Source organism: Gorilla gorilla, chromosome 4, assembly GCF_029281585.2.
Source record: "Gorilla gorilla gorilla isolate KB3781 chromosome 4, NHGRI_mGorGor1-v2.1_pri, whole genome shotgun sequence".
Classification (NCBI taxonomy): domain Eukaryota; kingdom Metazoa; phylum Chordata; class Mammalia; order Primates; family Hominidae; genus Gorilla; species Gorilla gorilla.
In genome coordinates, this window is record NC_073228.2 from 177,578,875 (window position 1) to 177,591,995 (window position 13,121).

Below are 13,121 nucleotides of genomic sequence, written 5' to 3' on the forward strand. Positions count from 1 at the left end.
CATATTTACGTTCACTACGCAGAAGTGGCTCAGCATAAAGGTCTTCACCCTTGTCATCATCAACTTGAGTAGGCTGAGGAGGAGGAAAAGGAGTGGTTGGTCCTGCTCTCTCAGGGGTGGCAGAGGTGGAAGAAAAGTCACCTGTAAGTGGACCTGTACAGTTCAAACCTGTGTTGTTTGGAGGTCAACACTATGATGATTGCCTACATAGAACCCGATAGCTTTCTACAGCACTTGGAAGGAAATCCACACTCCTTATCAACACTTCACCTTGACTTTCAGTCTGTGTGATCTGGCCCTGCTTGCCTCTCCTACCTCTTCTCTCTCTACTCACACATTATTTCTCTTTCTTTTTCCCTCCTAATACACCAATGGCATTTCCCCTCAAGGCCTTCGCCTCTTTGCCTGAAATGCTCTGGATTTCATGACTCTGGAAATCATGACTGGATTTTTTTTTTTTTTTCAGCGCGCAAGTCATGGCCGAAATGTCACCTCCTTGGATAGTCCCTCCATCTTCACGCACACTAAACTAGTCCATCTTGCATGCCTTTCTTCATGGCATTGTGTGCCGTGCTCAGAAATTATCTTGTGTGTTCTTAAGTCCATATATGTATTACCTATCTTCCCCTAAACAACTTCCCACCCGGAGCTTGTTCCTGTCCATATTCCCAGTACCCAGAATGGTGCTTGGCGTACAGCACATCTTCATTACATAGTTAATAAGTGAATGAATTGGATTAATGTACTTGTGAGCTAGGATCATACTATGTTTAATGTTTTTATAACTGATTTTTCCCTGCTATGGTGTGGCCACCTTGACTTTGAATGGAAGTGTAGCATTCCCTTGCATGGGTGGATCAAAATTTCTTTTCTTTTCTTTTCTTTTTTTTTTTTTTTTTGAGACTGAATCTCACTCTATCACCCAGGCTGGAGTGCAGTGGCACGATCTCTGCTCACTGCAACCTCCACCTCCCAGGTTCAAGAGATTCTTGTGCCTCAGCCTCCTGAGTAGCTGGGATTATAGGCACATACCATCATGCCAAGCTAATTTTTGTATTTTTAGTAGAGACGGGGTTTCACCATCTTGGCTCGAATTCCTGACCTCAGGTGATCTGCCTGCCTCAGCCTCCAAAAGTGCTGGGATTACAGCCATGAGCCACTGCGCCTGGCCTGGATCATAATTTTTAACTAAGCCCCCATTACTGACTAGGTGGGACATTTCTGATTCTTGTGTTTGTAAGTTAATACTACATTCTACAGTGACCATCTTTGTCCATACACACATTTTCTCATCTCTCCATGACCACTTCCCTTGGATTAATTCCTAGCAGTAAAATTGAGGGAACAAAGGGTTACATCGTTTTAATCCTCTTCATATATATTACCATGGTCTGCAGAAAGGTTGTATCATCTCTGAGTTTGCTGTAATGACCCTTAGCTTGTGGGCTTCTCAGTAGAATGCTCTGAAGACCATGGAAATATCATTGTCTCCTCTTACCCAGGAGAGTAAAGGTTGAGGCCCTCCGGCAAGACAGATCATGCCCACTTACTCTGCAGAAACTTCCTCCCTTTCCAATAACAGGAACAACTCCTAGCTCTGCTGCTCAGGCCCAATGTGTGATACACAGGAATCCCCTAAGCAGTGATGTTCCGAAGTTAGAAGTCACTCCAGCCAGGCTGAGGAGCTTATCATTCAAGAAGCTAATACCAGCCAGCCAGCCTGTGCCAGCTCAACCTTCCTCCTTTTGTTCTCCAACGCACACCTTGCCTTGGTCACCTGACCTTCACTAAGCTCAGCCCATATTTGGCCAAACCATCTGGGCCTCTGCTCAACGTGCCTTTGCTTTGTGACCTGTTCCACATCATTTTTCAAGGTCTAGCTTTGCTCCCCACCTAAACTGTCACCTTCTAGAAAGCCCCTTTTCATAGTACAGCTCTCAGGGAGATCTCCCGGCCCAGAACTGCCCGTAACTCTGATTACCAGCCTCTCCATCAACATTTGCCCATCTAACCACTTTGTGTTGTTTATATACCTTTGTGCATGAGTAACTCTAAATTTTCAACTGAGTGTTTTTCTCTCTCTGGGAGCTCACGCATAGTGTGACAGTCAGAACCTTTGAGAGAATCAGGGCTGGGATTGAGCCTCAACTCTGCCACCCACTAGTTCTGTGCCTTTGGGCAGCACAGTCAACTCTTCTGAGCCTCAGTTGCTCCATCTATAAAATGGGGGTTACTATAGCACGAATTTGAAAAGATTACTCCAAGAATTTGATGCATGCAAAATACTTAGCATAGTGCCTCCCACAGAATGATTATTAAAAAATCAGCAGCAGGCCGGGAGCGGTGGCTCATGCCTGCAATCCCAGCACTTTGGGAGGCTGAGGCGGGCAGATCGCCTAAGCTCAGGAGTTCGTGATTAGCTTTGGAAACATGGTGAAACATCGTCTCTACTAAAATACAAAAAAATTAGCCACCCGAGATGGTGTGCCCCTGTGGTCCCAGCTATTTGGGAGGCTGAGGCAGGAGAATTGCTGGAACCCGAGACGTGGAGCTTGCAGTGAGCCGAGATGGCACCACTGCACTCCAGCCTGGGTGACAGAGTGAAACTCCGTCTTAAAAAACAAAAACAAAAACAAAAAAACAGCAACAAAATGGGGATATTCATCCTAATTTTGTTTTTCTAGACCTCTACAAAGGCTGAGCCAGTAATGTGTACAATGTTAAAAGAAATATTTGTGGAATGGAATGAGCGGATGTTGTGTAAACATTCATTGTGCGTCTATGTATTTAGTTCTACTAACCAGGACCCTGGGGGACCAGAACCAGTTACCCCAGTGTCTAGAGAGGAGGAAAGAAATCTCTCTCCTTAGCTGAACCCTTAGTAAGAGCTCGTCCAGAGCTTGCTTGAAAGTAAAGATATGTCATCCAATTTAATCCCCACACCAACCTCACAGAAAGATCTTTTTATATCCTTATGCTAAGAAGACCTGCCACTGACTGTGCCAGATCTGTGCAAGATGCTTTTGAAAAATGTAATTCCCTTTAAGCCCTCACACTATCTCAATGAGACAAGAATTATTATTACCGAAGAGGAAATGGGGTCAGAAAGTTTAAGTGAACTGCTCAAGGGCAAATGGGTAGTAAGAGAAGAAAGAAGATGAGTCAGGATTGAAGAGAGGCTTACTCTGTTCAAATAAATAAAATTAAATTAAAACGGTTGCCCCTTCACCAACTGATTCCCTGACATTCTCACATGCGTTCAGTTGGTGCTTAATAGGAACTGAATTGAAATCTCATGGTGATCTGTCAGAGACTTGGATCTTCTAATAGATGCTTCAAAGGGAGCAGTTTCTATTTCCGGTGCCCAGGGAGATCTCGAGGGAGATTTCTCCCCACCCCTGCTCTGACGTCATGATGTTCTTGTTTTTCTCTGGGCCCTGTGACTCAGCACATGGCTCCAGATGGCTTCCTGCATTTCCAGCCTTGTTGGCTGGGGTGCCCAGGCCCTGGTAAAGTAAGCAAACCAAAACTAAGTTGCAACAAAGCATCAACGCCTCCCTGCCCCTGCCCTCTGTTATGGAGACTTTGTAGTCCACTACTCATGATGGCCAGTCCCTCCATGGCTCCCCTCCCTCCTTGCCCCGAGATCCCCACACTTGGCCCCAGCACATCTGATGCCTGAAGATGAGATCCAGGAGTGATCATTCTCCCAGCAACCAGTGAACGGGCAAAGGGGCAGTTCTTTCACCCTTTGATCCTTTATTGACTTTAGGCAATTTACTTTCTCAGCCCCAGTGATCAAATGGGGACGCTAATATTGTCTACTTCTGAGGGTTGTAGAGTTAGGGTTGCCAGATAAAATACAGAAAGTCCAGTTACATTTGAATGTCAGATAAATGATGATTTTTTTCAGTACGCATGTCCCAAATATTGCTCAAATTTAACTGTGTGTCTCCTGACTTTATTTGTTAAATCTGGCAATCTTATGTGGAGTGTGGAGTCAGATAACAAACGCAAAAATGCTTTGTCACCTACAGAGAGCTGTACACTTCATGATATCTTTTCCATGAGACGTATGCGTGTGTACCCATGGCAACCAGCTTTGTCTGGAGCATAGAACAGGTAGTTTCAGGCAGGTAGTGGAGAATGTGTACCACCTGAGTCTATGATTTGAGATCCGTGGGTCTTGTTTGTCAATGGACTGATCTTTGCACATTTCGCTTCTGAGCCCTCAATGCATCCATCTTGAATTCTCTCAAATGCTTGAATGAAAAATATAGGAGCAACAGAAGCCCAAAACGTTGCCTATTACTGATTGACTGGCATGTGTCATAGGCCAAATCTCCTTTTGATTTTGTGGTTAAAGAAGAAACAAGTAGAATAATTTATAAGTGTAAATCCTTATTTATTACATCCTTTATTATGTAATAAAGAATGTATGTGCACAACATTTAGCTCTAATATGTTCTAAGAGCCCTGCTTAACACAGAAAAACAAAAGGAACCAGCATACTATAAATAGACTACAGTGTTTATTTTTGATTTGGGGTGTCTCCTCCTACTAGAAATCTAAATTCCGAGAGGAAAGATTTTTGCCTGTTTTGTTCCCCAGGACTGAGAACAGTGCCTGGCCCAGGAAGGGTGGATATTTGATCAGTTGAAATCAGTTTAACTAGCTACATTAAAGAAAAATAAATGCAGTGAGGCACAGAGGCTCATGCCTGTAATCTCAGCAATTTGAGAGGCTGAGGTGGGAGTATCGCTTGAGCCAAGGAGTTCAAGACCTGCCTGGGCAACAAAGCAAGACCCTGTCTCTGCAAAAAAATAAAAAAATTAGCCAGGTGTGGTGGCGCATGTCTGTGGTCCCAGTTACATGGGAGCCTGGAGCGGGAGGATCCCTTGAGCCCAGGATGTCAAGGCTACAGTTAGCCATGTTCATGCCACTGCACTTCAGCCTGGATGACAGAGCAAGACACTGTCAAAAGAAAGAAAGAAAGCAATAAAGAAAGAAAGAAAGAAAGAAAGAAAGAAAGAAAGAAAGAAAGAAAGAAAGAAAGAAAGAAAGGAAAGAAAGAAAGGAAGGAAGGAAGGAAGGAAGGAAGAGAGAGAGAAAGGAAAGAAAGGAAAGAAAGAAAGGCAGGCAGGCACGGGAAAGAAACCTTTCTGGAGCTAATCCACCTCCCTTTCTTGCTAAGGTATAGTTATAGCCCTAAGTTTTTTAGAGTGATTTACACCATCTCCCAAAGGAGTCTGCACTAACCATGACCCACTCACTCAAGTGTCCAGCGACCTAGGTTGCTTGATATGCCTTTCCCCAAACTCCCCAAAGAGCTGCTGCTATGTGTTTTTATTTTTTGACAAATGTGCCATTGGCTCCCAAGGCAGTAATGAGTGCCAAGTACTGAGTATTTGGATTCCACCATTGGCTGGCGTCACCAACAAAAGAAGTTCAGGCCCCTGCAGGGACTCCTTGGAGAACTCTTGGGGCTTGCCTCTTAGAAGCAACTCTCTGACGGAGAGCCTGACATTATCGGTGACTAGAAGCAGCTTTGCCAAGTCTTGCTGCTGCATTTGGGTCCCATTACCCCCGTGGCCCTCCTTCACTTCTATGTTTGTTCAGCTGCCACCGTTCCAGCATTTTCCCCCCATCGTTCTCAAAACTGCCTCCTCTTCTTCATCCCCATCACCTGCCCTAGTCCAGGCTTCCCCATCTCTCCCAGGCCTGTTTTATTTCCCTGCCTATAGACTTTGCTTTCCAAATCCATCTTCCCCACTGTCCCAGAGCAATCCTTTTGAGAACCATGTCTCAGCAGCTGTTGACTTGTCCCACGGCTCCCATTCTATGAGATTTAGGAAGCCAGATGCTCTTCCTAAAACGTTTCCATGTTTCTCTGTGGGAGATGAGTAGAGATGGGAGCTATATTCTCATGGTCGTTTCTGGCTTGCTTCCACTGAATTAGTTTAGTATAGGAATCAGTCACCTTGCACGGATGTGTGCACACACACACACACAAGCACGCACACACATATACCTATCAGGTGCCATCCAATCACACATCACATCCACCCAGATGTGGCTTTGGCCCCTTTCCCCTATTTTTCACACAAGAAGGGTCATGCTGGTTATTTTTGTGAGCATCAGGCTTTTCCGAATATTTCTGGATGGAGAAATTCACATGTCAGCAAGATATCAACTTCAGTGTTTTCAATTATATACTTTTAACTATAACATACATGGATTCATTCTCTTCATTAAAAAATAGGGAGAAGGAAAGGATAGAGAGAGATTTGTCAAAGGATACAAAATTACTAGATGGCTAGATAGGACGAAGAAGTTGTAGTGTTCTATAGCATTGCAGGATGACTATAGTTAATATATAATATAGTATATACTTTCAAATAGCTAGATGGAGGATATTGAATGCTCCCAACACAAAGATATGATAAAGGTTTGAGACGATGGATATGCTAATTACCCTGATCTGATCACTATATATTATATGTATCAAAACATCACTATGTACCCCATGAATATGTATAATTATTATTTGTCAATTTCAAAGAAAAAAGAGTTAAAGCATCAGAGATAACGCTGAGGAGGTGGACCAGGAAGGAGGAGCCGGGTTTCTTGATATCACCACGGAGTCTCCAGCCAGCCTGGGACTGCTTACTTCTCGGGCTTCCTGTTGCAAGATATAAATAACCTGCTACATGTTGGGCGTCTGTGAGCAGGTTTTCTGTTCCCTGCAGCTGACAATGCTATCTGAGACACTCCCACCTACCACTGAGCCTCCCTTGTCTTCCACCATCACTTTAGCTTCTTACCAGTCTTTATTTTTCTACCTAGTACTTCATCACTGGCTGACAAGGTATGACTTTTGAATTGCTCACAAGTTGGTCTCTATTTTCCCATGAGAATGTAAGCTCCACGTGGAGAAGGAGTTGGTCTTGTTCCCATGTTATCCGTAAGGCCTAATACAATACCTGGCTCATAGCAGGTGTTTGATAAGTGTTTGTCAAATAAATGAATGAATGCAGATTTGATCACCTTCCTCCCCTTTCAGAAGATAAAATCCAAACTACTCAGATAGGCAAATGGTCATTCCTGCCCTGGACACTACCTGCTCCACCCACCTTGTACCAAGCTCCATGTCTACACCCTCTGCTGGGCCTTTGCACAGGCTGTTCTCTCACATGCATTAATTGAGCATCTTCTATATGTCAGGTGCCCTTTTAGGCATGGGAGATAACTCAATGAACCAGCCAGCTGCAGTTTCCACCCAATGGAGCTCAGCAGAAAGGAGAGACGTAGGCCGGCAGTACAGTGTGGCCAGTCACAATGCAAGGTGGGATACAGGGAATTAAGAGCTCCGCAGTGTCTAAGTAGCAAACTCCAATTCATTTTTTAAGGCCCAGCTCCAATGTCCCCTCTTCTAGGAGGGCTTTTCCCAGACCCTGTGTTGGAGCAGATGCTCCTGGTGCTCCCTAAGCCCGTTGGCCTTCTGCTGCCACTGAACGCAGCCCACTCGTTTGTCTTTGCCTGGGTCCTTGTGCGCCTCTCCAGGCAGCCTATGAGCCATAGGGCCAGGAGCCCTGTCTTATTGTCTCCATAGCCCCAAGGCCCAGTGCAGGGCTAGACGTGGCAGTTTTTATTGGATTCAGCTACTGACTTGTCCCTTCCTTGGCTTGCTCTTCTCCTCTCCAGCCCCCTTTACTTGCTCAAGTTTCAGGTTTCAGGCTGACTCTGTCTCTCCTTTTCACACTTAGGTCCCCAGACATTTCTTTGTCTTGTTCTGAATTAACCCTTCCTCTTTCAAGGGAAGCTCGGGGAGGGGAAGTGCCAGGTTTCTCTTGGCTGGCTAGCAAAGCTTAGATGAAAGGGCAGAAAAAGGTATCCAAACTCTTAGCAATTGTTTTCCTGCTTTTATTATTCTTTATTCCTCAGGCTAGGCCCCTCCTTCCCTCCTTGCTTTCTCTGTCTTGCATTGTCACCCAACCATACTCCCTTCCTAGAATGTGACAGATTCCTCACACCTCTGCACCTCTGCACCTGCTGCTTCCCTCCGCCAGAGACGCTGTTCCCCCACCATCGCTTCCTGATGAAAGCTGCCACACTCTGTGAAGCCAAGTACCCATGTTACTTTCTCAATATGGCTCCTCCCATGTCCCCTTCCCCATCCCCACGCACAATAAATCGCTCCCACGGTGCTCTGTGCTTCCTTGGCTGTAGCTGGATCCCATGACATTCTGGTGGGTCATCCATGGTCACATCCTCTCAGATGTGAGCTCCTCATCACCTGGATCAGTGAGAAGTCTGTGCCCAATCTCTTTTTGTCCTTCCAGTGCTCAGCATAGAGCTTGCCACGCTATAGAACCAAATAGACGAGTGTTGCTTTGGGTGGCTGAGGTCTTAGGCAAGGGAGTGAGAAGGAGTGGCCACCCTTCCTGGTAACAGCGCCTTATTTGCCTCTGGAGAACCATCTTCCCCACTTTCCATCCATCTGGCTTGAATAGGACTGACCGAAATGCAGGGCAGGGCATATGACCCAAGGCAACCCCATTGGACAGCGCATCCCCTGACCTGAGAGATTGCTCAGTGATGGGCATGTCACCCAAGCCTGGCCCATGAGATCATGGCAACAAAATTAAAGATGAGCTTGGAAATTGAGTGGAGGGGAGATGAGGGCAGGAGGAAAAGGATAAACCAAAACTAGAATTTGTGCCTTATAGCCATGAAGTCTAAGATATTTGAGAGAGTCTGGCCACACTCATGGCTCTGTGTTCCCAAGGGATCAAAGTGTTCTTACCTCACAGTCTGCTCTTGTTGTGGGAGGATCATGATTGGGCCTTCTTGTTGGCAGTACCTAGAGTTGAAAGAAGCAAGACATGATGGTGAGCTGTGGAGAAAGAGCATGCATTTTGGAGTCAGACGATCTGAGCTCAAATTTTAGCTCTGCTACTTACTGGCTGCACACAAGTCCCTTGTCTCCCTGACGCTTGGTGCCTTCATCAGTGAGACATGAAAATCGATTTGTAAGGTCACATTCACAAATAAAACATGCATGCAAATAGCAGTTAGTCATCTACTGCAGTGATTCCATTGTAATTCTGAGTTGGTAGTCTGCTAAAATCATCTAAGGTAGGAGATGTGGAAGTGGATGATGAGGCTTAAGCTATGGCAGAGAGTAAGAATGGAGAGGAAGATAGAATAAATATTATCCAGGGAATATTAGTCAGAAATCTTCTGTTTGCAATTGACAGAAACCCCACTTGAAAGCATGCTTCACTGGGCGTGGTGGCTCACACCTGTAATCCCAGCACTTTGGGAGGCTGAGGCGGGTGGATCACAAGGTCAGGAGTTTGAGACCAGCTTGGCCAATATGGTGAAACCCTATCTCTACTAAAAATACAAAAATTAGCCTGGCGTGGTGGTGCATGCCTGTAGTTTCAGCTACTCAGTAGGCTGAGGCAGAAGAATCACTTGAACCGGGGAGGCAGAGGTTGCAGTGAGCTGAGATTGAAATCACACCACTGCACTCCAGCTTGGACAACAGAGCAAGACTGTGTCTGAAAATAAATAAATAAATGAAATGAAAACAAAAGCATGCTTAAGCAAAAAAGAATCAGTCCACACAGCTCAGAGGTGCATGGCCAGGAGGCTGGGTCTCTGCCTACTACCCCATTATGGTCCTGCTTTCCTGTGGGGTGACCTGATTCTCTGATTCTCCACTGTGCACATGGAGGCCCCAGCTGTTCCAGGCTGGCATATTTGCACAGTGAGCAATCCCTATAGGAAAAGAGAGGGTCTCTTCCCCAACATTTCTCACAAACGTCTTGGAACTGAGCCTCAATGGCCACTCTTCCATCATGCTCCCATCCTAGAGCCCATGATGGGCATGAGAGATATTCTGATTGGCTGAGCCTGGGTCCTTAGTGCTGGGGGTAGGGGGGTTGGGGGGGGCAGAGAGGAGAGAATCCAACCTCACCTTAACTACACGGAGTGAGAGTGGAGAAGGGGATCTCTGGGGTGCTGTCACTCAAAGAAGTGAGGTATACCAGGCAAATATAAAAAACAGGTGTGTCTTCCAGAAGGAGTTTAGCCATCCAAGGAAGGTTTGAAAGTGGAAGGCCAGGAAATCAATAGAGTCAGCACTAACCAGGCGGTTTTGAGCTTGTAGCCCCTGTCTTTGGTCTCCAGCAGGCCTCACAAGCATGACTCAGTGGTGAGGCTGCCGCACATGTGGTTTTGAAACCAACCTTTCCCCTTGGCCCCAGCAGTGCGTTGGCGTGTCCCTGGGGCTGGTCCCAGTGCCCGCCTGGAAATGCCCTTGGTTTGGGCCCCTGCCTGAATCTCTGGAAAGGTCTTTGATCTCCTCACCCCAGCTCTTCCATTGGCTTCCTCCTCACCCTGGGACAAAGTCTGGCAATTGCTGAGAAAAAGGCCAAATGCCACCTTGCAATTTGCTGGGTCATCCTGGAACAAGTGCTGCTGGGGCTCCCTGTCCCTACCCAAGCAGAGGAAAGTTCAGGACAGTGGGCAGATGCCCCCACCCCCAGAAACGAGTAGACCAGGAGGCTGGGCCCGGGGTGCTGGCCGAGACCCTGGCCAAGTGCTTATCCACAGTGATAAATGAGGTCATCATAGCTGCTAAGGTCAGTCCTCCTCGGGCATGTAAACAGCAAATAAGCTCATGATTGGAGAACACCCTTTGAGAGAGGAGGCTCCTGCATGCAGAAGATCCTTCCTGAGCACCTTCTGCCCTCCATGTCCGAGCTGCACACTGGAACAGAGAGGTGAATAAAACGTAATCGCTACCCCAAATTGCTTGCCAGCAATGACAAGAGACAGGTAGCAATCAGCCCACAGTACGGTACGCAGAGTCTGTTTATAGAAGGACACTCTAGAGCTTGGGAAGTACAGAGGAGGCATAAAAGGTACAGCCGGGAGACAAGTGGGAGGGACCCAAGGAGCCAGGGACTAAGCTGGCACCTGAAGGAGAAAGCTGGTGGGGTGAAGAAAAGAGGGAAAAGCCATCCATCCTAGGTGGAAGCAGCATGTGCAAAAATGCAGTGGTTGCTCAGGGCCCTGTAAGTGGAGCCCAGGGCACCGGGAGAGGTGATGGAAAGAGGGGAGATTAGAGGGGAAGATGGGACCAGTGTTCTCAAGTTCTTTAATTGGGGCAGTGTCGAGGTCTGGTCCAGACTCATTCCCTCTGGTCCAGATCATTTTCTCTAAAACAATTAAACAGAAACTCATGCAGACCCAGTGTCTCCCTCCATAGGAAATCGTCTTAGCAAGGACTCGGCACTTTCTGGGAAAGCTAAAGGGATGTGTGACTTTCTGGGAAACCACATCCCAATATTTCCTGCATTCTCACCCCAGAGCCCCCAAATCAGGCTCGTTTCTAGGAAGTCAAATCAACAGTGGAGGTTTGGACTGTTGCAGCCGCCAGGTGGAAAGACACGCAGCCCCTGCACACCTGGGCTGGCTGGACAAAGTGGCCGGGCAGACGCGCAGATAGGAAAGCCTGCAGGTGCTGAAGGCGCCCCCAGAAGAAAGACAAAACCATCTCTCCTTGTCCCCTTATTTTGTCATTTGAAACATCATTTAGGGGAAGGTGAAGGCCGTTTGGTCATATATTCCCAGCTGCGTGACCTTGGGACTTTCAGTTTCCTCAGCTGAAAAGGTGATGTGAGAATGCCCCTAGGTCTAGCAAGCCAAGCACCTGTGCGAGGAGATGCCCACTTACTCTTTTTTCTGAAGACCCCCCTCAGCAAAGCCTGAAAGTGCTCTCTCTCCCCACGCTGGAGACCAGTGTGCTCTCCAGACAGCAGGCTTTCCCTGGCAGGGTCACAAACCAAATGTCTAAGTATTAAAAGTTTTAAAGCAAGCTAACAAACTGCTAGATAAAATATATCATACCTCCTCACATGATGGCAGAGCCTCCTAATGACCTGGAAGGCCAGATCAGAATGGCTAGATTCCTTGGAGTTTCACATTGGCATGTGGCAGCTACTTTCCCCGTTCTTCATGTTTTCCTGCACCGGGAGAAAAACAGAAACCGGGCACTCAGCCCACGTGGCCAAGCTCTACCCAGGTCCCACAAAGCAGCTGCCCTTTGTCCAGCCTTCAGGGCTGGAGCACCCACTGGCCATGTGGTCCACACTAGGGAAAATGAGAGAGGTCCAGAAGGCCTCAGAAGTGGGCCTGGTCATTTGGACGGGGAACCCCAGGGTCCTGGGAATCCAGAGCGTCCTCTGGAAGGGAGGCATGTGAGTTCCAACTGGGCACAGCCCTTTGTTCCCCAAGACTCCTCACTCGCAGGGAGGGGCGGTGTCTGAGCAAGACCTTCTAAAATGCAGGGCCCAGGGCTGGAGCCCCTCTTACCCTGATCAGAGAGTGCTGGACAGGGAATTGGAGATGCAAGAATATCAGGGTTTTAATTAATTAATTAATTTATTTATTTATTTATTTTTTGAGACTGAGTCTAGCTCTGTCACCCAGGCTGAGTGCAGTGGCAAAATCTTGGCTCGCTGCAACCTCTGCCTCTGGGTTCAAATGATTCTCCTGCCTCAGCCTCCTGAGTAGCTGGGATTACAGGTACACGCCACCACACCCTGCTAATTTTTTTTTTTTTTTTGTACTTTTAGTAGAGATGAGCTTTCACCATGCTGGACAGGCTGGTCTTGAACGCCTCACCTGCAATGACCTGCCTGCCTCAGCCTCCCAAAGTGCTGGCATTATAGGTGTGAGCCACCACACTCGGCAGGAAATCAGCTTTTTTATTTTGCTATCTCCAAGTGAGATCTGAAGTAAGGCCCACAACGTTTCTGGCCCTTAGTCTTTCCCAGTCAACCAATTTAGTCTCTGCGCTTCCTTCTGGCTCTGGCCCAGGGTCCTAAAGCTGGTCCTGCCCTTCCTAAGGCCAGTGGATATGGGTCATCAGCTTTGTAAAACCTTTCTGCCTGGTGCCAGCACCTCCAGGGCTACAGTTAGCCTTAGTATTTGACACCTGGACTTCCCTCAGCAGCAGGCCTGGAACTGAAAAGCAAGCAAACGCATGCAAACCTTTTATTTCTTTCACCTGTGACCTGGGATCATGAACGCTGTGGAGTCCTGAC

The 13,121-nt window shown here is 47.1% G+C and overlaps 1 long non-coding RNA gene across 1 annotated transcript; it reads right to left on the bottom strand.

Moving 5' to 3' along the window:
* Nucleotides 1-7,255: 7,255 nt before the first annotated feature.
* Nucleotides 7,256-12,073, bottom strand: LOC129533653 (uncharacterized). Its single transcript, XR_008679950.2, has 3 exons — nt 11,923-12,073; nt 8,807-8,863; nt 7,256-8,365 (listed from the first exon to the last, which is right to left on the bottom strand). It is a non-coding gene; the product is annotated as an uncharacterized lncRNA (long non-coding RNA).
* Nucleotides 12,074-13,121: the final 1,048 nt, after the last annotated feature.